Raw genomic sequence first — 10,903 nt, 5'->3', positions numbered from 1 at the left:
TTGCAGCCAAACCTGGGATCTCCTGGCTGCTGTGACAGGCTTTATGAGATTCCCCCAGTACACGCACTCAAGTAGCCTGTTTCTTACACTCCACTTGTCCCTTTTGATTTATAGCCCTCAAGCTTTATCTGCTAGAAGAAAAACAGAGCCAACAGCAAGTGAAGTGCTTCAAGGAGAGCACACTGTCAGCAGGGCTGCCTTTTGGAAGGGCTTTGGGTTATACAAGCTGTATGATCACAGCAGCGAGAGCACGAGAGAGCATCCCATCACTTCTGCTATGGAGCAAAAGCAATGTGCAAGACAAGAGAAGGTGAGCGTGGTCCTTCCATTCCCTTCCAGCCCAACCTGGTGATGAGGCTGGCTTGTGTTTCCTGATCCTGACATGATTCCCTGCTCACTGCTAGCAAGGAAGCCATCAAATCCATTGGTCCCCTTCGGAAAGATGAAGCTCTTGCCTGCAAAGACCCCCAGTTGTAATTTCAAGCAATATCTTTCCAAGCAGAATGGAAAACACCACAGATTGTGCCTATGCATCCTTAAACTTACTCCACAAACTGAACCCGCAAGAGTCCAAGTGGAAAGCTCTGTGAGCAGCAGGAAAACACCACAGATTGTGCCCATGCATCCCTAAACTTACTCCACAAACTGAACCCGCAAGAGTCCAAGTGGGAAGCTCTGTAAGCAGCAGGATTAAGCAAGCCTGGATTCCTACCAAGTATTGCAGCCAGAGCTGGCTGACAGAAGCAGGGTGGGAAATGACCTACCTTTTTCCTCCCCTACCCAGGCAAGGACTTTTACCTTGTTTATGAACTTGTAATAGCTTTAACAACTCTCCCCATATGTGAGGTTTATGTAGAACTGGCCATGAGCTACACAGGGGACCAGCAGGCAGAGGTCATGTTGTGTAATCCTCGTTTCTTCAGTAAACCAGAAGAAAGTAATGTGTGCCATTCAATGCATCAATGACTTGTTCAAGAGCACAGTGAAAGGCAGATGCAGGCTACAGCAGATGCAACATGCTGAGTGGTACCCACGTCCTTTCTTACCTGCCCTGCCTGCTTGAAGGCACATCAGCAAAGAAGCTGTCTCTTTGAAATTGGGACCCAATCTAGGTGGTGAAAGCAGAATTTGACCTGCTGAAGATCCATCAGTCTAAAAGTCCTCTTAGTGCTCTCCAAATGCAGCTGGAGGTATTCCATGGTCCTCTTATGGGAATCCACTGCTGGCCCTGCATCCGCCTGGAGTGATGTCTACATGCATTCACTGGCTGAGAGGCCTCAGCACCCAGTTGCCTCCTTGTTTCTGTGTAAGAAAACACCTGCACATCCTCTCCCTTTCCAGGGAGCTAGGAACAGAAGGGATGGCCTCAGGCTTTGGGTGATACTGAGGGCTCAGGGTTTCAGCTGCTGTCTGACATAGACAGCATGTTACACCTCTGTGATGTTCCCATTCCTTTCTTTCATGCAGCCCTTTGATGGGATGATGAATTGAGCATTGTTTAGTTCTCACCTAACAGCTAGCCCAGATGGGAAGAAGTCAGAGCCAGAATAAAACCATTCCAGGTGTATTTGCTTCATTCCTGCATTTTACATCAGTACTCCTAGTACCACTGGTTAAGAAATGTATGTTTTTGGCTTACACATTCCCGAGCAGCTTTACACTGGGAAAAATCCCTGTCAAAGGAATGTGTTTTGCTTGGAGCTCTGTGTGCTGATGATTGCCAGCTGCTAGATCAAACATCAGGATCTCCTCACAGGTACATAGGGAAGTTGGTGGACTACCAGGTGTGATCACTTCATGTCTATTGTGACCTGCAGAGAGAAAGACAGCAAAGCTCTGATCTGGCAGTGCTGTTTGGAAGGAGAGCAGTGGTATTCTCTCTGTCTGGCCCACGTATGCTCAACAGTCAGTTTAGGATTCAAAAGGATGAGCCCTCCAAGCGAGGGCTCAAAAGAAGTCATTGCATTGCCATAACTCACCGCAGCCATCAACAGCAACCAAACCAGTCCAGAACAGGGAGGAGACTGGGCTGTCACATGCAGCAGATCAGGGTCAGGCTACATCCCTCTAATACTAGCTAAGGGCAAGCATGTAAGCCAAGAACAAATAATACAGGGTCACACTTGCAAGTCTATCACAACACAAGGGCAGCAATGGTATGTGTGCAATCCCTTTATAGTCAAGGATGGAGCCGAGGGTCAGAGATAAGCAGAGCTTGGGGAAAATCACTGAGTTTTCCTTACTAGGGATTTAACCAGTTATGGTATTTTTCCTCTTTCTCTCTTCACTGCTACAGAGACCAGAAGCCTCGGAGCAGAGGAAAAGCAGATGTCCTTCAAGCACGAGGGGGAGATTCTCCAGGGACATGGCAGAAGTGGCTGCAGTTGGTATCAGTGGGTGACCCTCACCCTGTTGGGCATCAATCACCGCAGCCCCCAGCAATGCAAGTTTGTGCCTGCAAAGAACCCACCTCTCACCTCACTTTCATGGCCAGCCCAAGACACACCTCCCACACCTCACCTGTGCTGCAGGCTTCACATGGGAGCTCCTCCAGTTGCCACCATCACCGCAGGTGTGAGGAGCAGCTGAAGCAAGATGCCAGCTGAGAGTGCAATGAGCCATGGAGCAAATCCTCCTGGACAGGCTGCAGGCGGGATTTAGCAGGAAAGTGTTTTACAGCGTCAGGGTCCATTGCACCCCGTGGCTCCAGCTGCCTTCTCCAGGTTTCACACACTATTTACATAAGAGGTGAGAGAAACCAAAGGGAAGTGCAGGGAGCGGGTTCCCTGCAGGTTTTGAGCACCCCCTTTCCTTCTGCTTAACATGGAACCTCCTAGTCCCTAAATCTCCTCTCCTAATCTGACATTCTCAATCATCACAGGTTGAACAGAGCCTTGGGCAACATGGTCTAGCGTGAGGTGTCCCTGCCCATGGCAGGGGGCTGGAACTGGATGATCTTAAGGTCCTTTCCAACCCAAACCGTTCTGTGATTCTATGAAGAAAGGTTAATTCAAGGCCCAGTGCTCAAACTTTCCTGAAAATGCCTCTGCAACTGAATAACAACCTCTGCAAGCTGGAAAACTGCTTTTTCCAGGATTATAAACTATAAATCCAAGAGATGCTCTAATTTTGGCCATAGTGGGGTTCAACACGCAGCTCCTTCAAAATCAAGGACTTGATACCCTCAGCATCACCTTTAGCTACAGGGGAGAATCCACACCCAGTTTTATGGCTGGGCTTTGCTTTTCCACATCATGCCCTATAAGAAGAGCTGGAAGTACTTGAGGAGGAAGGGTGAGTAACCATAATCTCAGCATCACTGTCTAATATCATGCATCAGACTGAAAGGGCAGAGAGGGGCTGGAAAGAACACTCCCTTCCTCCCGCGGGGGCAGCTAAATCCATCCCCTGCCCACAGCAGGATCAGCTGCAGCTGAAACAGTCCTGCCTGGAGCCCATCCAATGCAGCCTTCAGACTTTCCAGTGCTGGAAGACCTCCCGGAACAATCCATGCCAATGCTTCTCTGGTCTCATGTTCGAAAAGCCTTCTTATGGAACCAAAACCTCCCAGGATGCTATTTGTGCCCTTTACATCTTGTCCTTTCCTTGGGATGATGCAGAGAAAAAGAAACCACCCTGTCATTGACCTGTTGCATCTTCTCTGGACCAGTTGGTCTCTGTTTGCTCAGGTATCCTGGCCAGATGTGCTTTAGGAAGTCTTTTGTCACCCCCCACATCTCTTTGGGGGCAGAGAGGACTGCGCCAGGCTGGACAGACCTCCAGGAATTAGGCCAGCTCCTTAGGAAATGGAGCAACCCACAAAGTTCATGGCAATGCTCCCTCTAGAGCTGGAGGCTGTTCCCTTCCACAAAGCTTTAGACAAGGTTTATGGAGCACATGCACATGGCTGTTCAGGCTGCACGGGTCTGGCTCTTCCTCCAACAAAGAGTTTCCCTTAAAACTGTGTTCTACAGTTATGAACACAAAGAGCTAAGCCTGAAAGAGAGGGTCCCTGCAGAGCAGCTCTTCACAGGGGTGTACAGTGAGAGGGCAAGGGGGAATGGTTTTAACCTGCCAGAGAGGAGACTGAGCTGAGCTCTTAGGCAGAAGCTCTTCCCTGTGAGGGTGCTGAGGCGCTGGCACAGGGTGCCCAGAGAAGCTGTGGATCATCACAGCATGGTTTGGGTTGGAAGGGACCTTAAAGCTCATCCAGTTCCAACCCCTGCCATGGGCAGGGACCCCTTCCACTAGAGCAGCTTGCTCCAAGCCCCTGTGTCCAACCTGGCCTTGAACACTGCCAGGGATGGGGCAGCCACAGCTTCTCTGGGCACCCTGTGCCAGCGCCTCAGCACCCTCACAGGGAAGAGCTTCTGCCTAAGAGCTCAGCTCAGTCTCCCCTCTGGCAGGTTCAAGCCATTCCCCTTGGCCTGTCCCTACAGGCCCTTGTCCCAAGCCCCTCTCCAGGTTTCCTGCAGCCCCTTTAGGCACTGGAGCTGCTCTAAGGTCTCCCCTTCAGGAGCCTTCTCTTCTGCAGGCTGACCCAGCCCAGCTCTCTCAGCCTGGCTCCAGAGCAGAGCTGCTCCAGCCCTCGCATCCCCATGGCCTCCTCTGGATTCGTTCCAACAGCTCCAGGTTCGTCTTGTGCTGTTGCCACCGAGGTGAACGCAGGACTGCAGCACTAGGTTCATCGGTTAATCAGTGGTTAAGGATCCTTCCTGGTTTGCTCCTCCAAATCTGCTGCAGAATAACCCCGCTCCACCTGCGCGTATCCCGGCTCAGCAGCACGATTCACACCAAGGCACTAGATGGGGCTACGCGCCCGCCTGTCGCTTCCAGCCCTTCCGCAAGCGTGGAATGCTGCCTTGAGGCTGAGCTGCATCTCCTGACCACGGGGAGCCCTCCTTGGCACTGCTGCCATGGACCACTTCACCGCCTTTCCTTTTATAGCACACCATGCAACTCAGCATCTCTTAGCTGTGAGCCTCCAGGCCGGCCATAGAGCACGGGAACGTCTCTTCTGGTACCCAGGTATTTAAAATCACTGGCGTTTCGAATGCAGCATGAGCTGTTAAAAGCAATGGCTGAGGCTTTGCAACAGGAGGTTCCAGCCCAAGACACCCCAAAGCATCTCCCCAGGCTGCAAAGCTACAACCTGCAGATTCACCCAACAGTGGCAGACACTGGGACAACTCAGCACCATCGCTGGTTGGTGACACGAGGAACTGCCCTTATGGGGGGAAAAGTAGGCTCTCAGCCTGACGAAGACAGGAGCAGCAGTGACAGGCTTCAGACCTTCATGACCATGCAGAGGAAAACCCCTTCATGTTTGGGGCTAAGGCATGTTCTGTCCCAATTAACTGCCTCTATAAATAGGCAATGACCTACCTAGAAATAACCCTGGGGCTCTCCCCCAGCCATAAAACTCACAACACTCTTTCTTTTTTGAAGGTCTTCATTAAAAAAGCATGGTGTGAACCACCTGCAAGCTTCCTTCCTGGACAGAGCAGCACAGACAGGTCATAACAGTGCTCCGGACCCACATCCTGACCTTTTCCTGCAGGTACAGTAATCCCTGAAAAATCACTCTCCTCACCAGGATACCCACTGTCTGCAGGAGACAGAAGTTGGCCAAAAGCTGTTGCCAAGGTATTTTTTGTGGTCATTTATGTTATGAACACATAACATAGTATGAAGCACAGAATGAGCACTATGAAAGTCCCAGGTGCACAATGCTGTAGAGGGATATCCAGCAGGTGCCATGCTGCTGCAGAGGCATTCCTCAGGCTGCATTTGGCTGTTCAGAGGAGATGTGTGTGTAACCCTGCCTTCTCTCCAGCCCACCACCAAGCTCCTGGTTCCATTCCCCTCCAGGTCTGCTTGTCCCAGACCTCCTCCCCACTTGCTTCAGTTCCTAGAGCTACAGAATGATTGTTTAAGCAACAGCAGCAAAGCAAAGCCTGCTCGGCCTCAGCAAATACAGGCATCCAAGCCTGTATTCTAGGCTGTCTTTATCAGAAAAATGGAAAAAGGCTTTCCTATGGCTTGCCCATCGTATTATTGTTGACCCTTGGCAGCCCCTTCCAACAAGTAGCTCCAGCATCCAGCTGCTGCCAAAGCCAGACTGTGCAACTGGAAGCACATCCTTCCAAGGCCAGGGCTCCTCAGTGCCCATGAGAAGGGAGCAGGACTGGCTGCACTTAACAAGAATCCTACAATGGTTTGTGTTGGAAGGGACCTTAAATCCCACCCAGTTCCAACCCCTGCCATGGGCAGGGACCCCTTCCACTGGAGCAGCTTGCTCCAAGCCCCTGTGTCCAACCTGGCCTTGAACACTGCCAGGGATGGGGCAGCCACAGCTTCTCTGGGCACCCTGTGCCAGCGCCTCAGCACCCTCACAGGGAAGAGCTTCTGCCTAAGAGCTCAGCTCAGTCTCCCCTCTGGCAGGTTCAAGCCATTCCCCTTGGTCTGTCCCTACAGGCCCTTGTCCCAAGCCCCTCTCCAGGTTTCCTGCAGCCCCTTTAGGCGCTGGAGCTGCTCTAAGGTCTCCCCTTCAGGAGCCTTCTCTTCTCCAGGCTGCCCCAGCCCAGCTCTCTCAGCCTGGCTCCAGAGCAGAGCTGCTCCAGCCCTCGCAGCAGCTCCATGGCCTCCTTTGGACTCTCTCCCAACAACTCCCTGTCCCTCTTGTGCTGCTGCCCCAGAGCTGGATGCAGCACTGCAGGTGGGAGTGGAGCGGAGGGGAAGGCTCTCCTCCCTTGACTTGCTGGCCATGCTCCTTTTGGTGTAGCCGAAGATGCGGCTGGCTTTCTCGGCTGCAAGTGCACATTGCTTGGTCACGTTGAGCTTTGTTCTCCTAAAAAGAGGCTTTGTTCTGACACCTCATAATACAAAGACAGCTTTATTCTCCTCAAAGGCAGGCGTAGGAGCTTGGAAACAAGTTGGTTTTGGCTCAGGGACAAGAGAGGCAAGGCTGTGAAAACGAATGACCAAGGAGATGACCCCAAAGGGAGGTAAACCACCTACATTCAGCCCTGCTGAAGCCTCCAAGCACGAGCAGCTCTAATTCCACTTCAGAGGGTGGAAACTGCAAGTGTTGGCAGGTATGAGAACTGAATCTTTCAATCAAGATTCAGCCACAGGGGGTTTTGTTACACCACAAAGAGGTGATACACAAGTGCTTGGGCAAGAAGAAAAGGGTAAATGAACTGGAACGGGCAGGTAGGTGGAGATGGAACAAAATCTATGGGTCCTGCCTCTACACACCCCCTCTGAAAACCCTGTCCTGAGGATTCCTGGCTTTGCTTTTCAACATAACCCATACAGCTTGTCATAACACAGCTCATTTAACGCCTGCGTCCCACCTTGACTGTCAGAGCTTCCCCTGGTCATGTCAGGACCTTGTGTCAGTGATGTTATGAAGTCTGAACTCCAGCTGGTGAGGAACACATACCAGGTCCCCACCAAAAGACCTTGCCATGCTTCAGACCCTGCTCACAGCATTGTTTTAGGGAAAATAAACCAGGCATGGAGGCAGAGAATGCAGGGCATTCTGCTTCTAGCAAGTGCCTCTGAAAGGTGATTACACAGTGTGGGCAAGCCCTTGGGGACTTGACCTTCTGACACCTGATGAGACATGGGCAAGGCTGATGCTGAACCGCTCAAACCTGTTGTGACCAGGATGTACCTGTGTTTGTCCACAAACAAAGCTTCTCCAGCTTCAAGATCTTCCAGGTCGAGACCTTCACTTACTGCAAGCAGGTAAATGTTTGGACTGAAGTAGCTGCAGAGCAAAGGGGTTGTGTTTCACAGCTGGGCTTGGCTGTCCCTCTTCACACACTTCATCCTGTCAGCCGTGTTTGGAGCTGGTCACAGGTGAGCTCAGGTTATGGTTTCTTCAACAGTGCCTAGGCTTTTCAGTAGCACCGGTTTCAAATATCACAGACTGGTCCGTGTAGGAAGGGAGCTTAAAGCTCATTCAATTCCAAACCCCCTGGATTTACTTAATAGTAACAGAGCTATGTGTAATACCAACATGTATGAAGTTAGGAAAGGCAAGAGCCTTCCCAGGCAACACTAATTCCCAGAGTTAGTGAAATCCATTTGGTATTTCAAAGATCAAACCTTGCTGCTGGCAGGCTGGAGGCAGGAATTCGCAGCATCACATTGGTGCTAGCCTTAAGAGAGATGCAAGAGCTCTTCCTTCATCTGCCCCTGACAGCAGGCACAGAGATCCCACTCCCAGTGCACAGCTGCTTCCTCTGACCCCCTCCCATCTCCTGCCATAGATCCAACTGCAGCACGAGAGCTGAAGCTATCAGCACACATCCATCTGCTGAAGACTCCCAACTGCTTTTGTCAGACAACTCTACGAGCTCAATGTTTAGTTCCAGTGTCAACTGGTCACAGACTGCAGCCACCCTCCTCAGCACCCTCCCATTCTGCCAAGCAGCTCTATATGTCTTCTCATGCAACAAGAAACAAATCATTACCTGAGGCACTCTTCCAAGGAGGCATCAGTTTGGCTCCAGCCGAAGATGAACCAGCTGGGTGCAGGACTCCTAGAAACACTGCAGAAACAGCACCATACAGTCCCACTTGGTAACTCAAAAGTTCCCATTTGTTTGACCAAAATAAATACCCTGTTCATCTCTTCTGCTGTTCCTTATGTGGGTCACACAAACCTGAATACATTGAGAGAAAAAGCTTCGCAAGTTATCTAAATCTTCAAAACAGTTTCAGAATTGTTTAGTCCTAAGAGTTTCTACTTACCCCACCTGAAAGACGAAAGCATAACAGACACTGCAAGTACTTCACCACTCTAAGTCCAAGGGAGGACAAAGTTGAAGCTATGTTCTCTGGCAAGGCTTCAGTATTATAACAGGTCAGACACATATTTAACTATGATAGCTCCTACACAGAGTTACAAAGAGAATTCCTGATGTGGAACACTACTATCACAGCTCCAGATTCTTCGCTGGCTCTTTAAACAAAGACCATTAAAGCCTATCAACAAGGGATGATGCAGATTCTTTGCAAAGCATAAGATCTGGGGCACAGCAACACAGAGACACAAACAGCTTCTGCTCACAGATCACCACCAGCAAGACTGAAGCACAGACGAGATGCTGCTTCCACCACTGGAGGAGACACAGCCTTAAATTTAAGTGCTATAACCCAGTCTCATCCACTTTAACTCACAATCCTGGAAGCCTATGACATGGTCAGTGTTGACATCGACTCTCTCTTCCAGGCATCAAGAGATGTAACTACACTGATAGGTATTAAAAAGTGTCAATAAAGGAGAAAGTTGCCATCAGTCACTAACTCCCCTCTTCGTGAGTGCCTGGGATTGCATAAAGCCTTTCAGTTGGACCAGTAAGACATGCAAAACCCTTAAGGGAGGCAGAACAAATTGCAGACAGACAACTACAGAAGTAGAAAGTGGTTTCATCAGTTTATTGCTTTTTGCAACCTGAACTTTGCTGCTATTTCACATACGCTCAAGCCTGCACAGACATACTCAATGCAGCACACACCACCACAGAGAACAGTGTTTTATCACAAGCCATAAGACTAGTGGGAAAACAATTCTAATCCTACCTCCACATCATTTGAGGGCTTGACAGTAAATAGAGCATCTCCAAAAAGCTATTGACATTTACATTGATTGATCAACTGATTATTTTTAAGTTACTGAATAAAACAAACTGGTGAGGGACCAAGTGCTTCGAACACAATTTAGTGCATTCAGGATGCCCTCTCAATGCACATGTTCTGGAATCCTCCAAAACTTCGTAATACCAAATGAAACTAAGGTACTTTGCTTCCAGTTCAAATACCAGGAGAAAATAAGCACATTTTAATATATTAACTCAAAGACTATCTGTATAAAACTCTTCCCACTTGGAATATTTTTAAATTAAACAATATAATTACTATACTTACAAGAAATAAGACTAGACATTTATTGCTAGTACAAAAGGTCATGGTTTTCATGGAGAAGTTAGATTAATATTATTGCTACAAACAGACAGTGCCAGAGACAAGAATTTGATTTTCATGTTTGTTCACCATCCACAAGTGGCTTTCAAGGACATGCAGTTACTCAGGACTTAGGAAAGACGAGGTCCACAACTCTTCAGAGTTATGATTTATGATCTGATGTCATTTTGCTGCCTTTCAGTATAACAGTGAGACTCAGTTTGCTGCTCCTGTGTTCTAACATTATCATTCATTAGATCTTCTCTCCATGGAAGAAAAACCCAAAAGTAAAAAAAAAAAAATAATCCAACCACCCTCATCTTGCTCTGCCACATTCAGAACTACAACTACATTCATATTTTTTTTTGCTATGGGGTGAAGATAAGTGGGAATGCCCCATGTGGAGAGTCCCTGACAAAGAACAAGGTTTCTAGGGCAAGCTTTGATCAATTTGCTAACAAGCTTTCATTCCCAAAGAAAGCTTTTTACACAGAGATTAACATTACTCAGTGCAAACACAGTCATACTTACTACTCTATTAGTAACAAAAATGAACATCAAAACCTGCTGACAGATCTGCAGAGTCCAGTTTCTTTGCAATGCACTGATCTCCAGTCACAAGAACATGAATCTATAGCTTTGGGGTTAAGGATGCTGTTTCCAGCAGCTATCTAGCTTGCTGCTAGTTCATACTACTTCCCCTCAATGTGTTTTGTTCTTAACTTACACTCACACAATTGCTGACTTAACAGCTGATACAGGAAAGCAAACAACTCTACTTCTCCCTTCAATTAAACAGTCAACACTAAAATCCTTAAGGGTTATCACCATTGTAAACTATTAAGGTTACAGTATCTGTAATGTATTACTTAAGGATCATACAGTAAACCAGTGGAAATTTTAACCTAGTCATAGATCCTGTTGC

Source organism: Neopsephotus bourkii, unplaced genomic scaffold (genome assembly GCF_033783945.1).
Source record: "Neopsephotus bourkii isolate Nb327-2 ecotype Australia unplaced genomic scaffold, CSIRO-AGI_Nbou_v1 NB_994, whole genome shotgun sequence".
In the NCBI taxonomy this organism is placed as follows: Eukaryota; Metazoa; Chordata; class Aves; order Psittaciformes; family Psittacidae; genus Neopsephotus; species Neopsephotus bourkii.
This window is presented reverse-complemented; position numbering follows the sequence as displayed.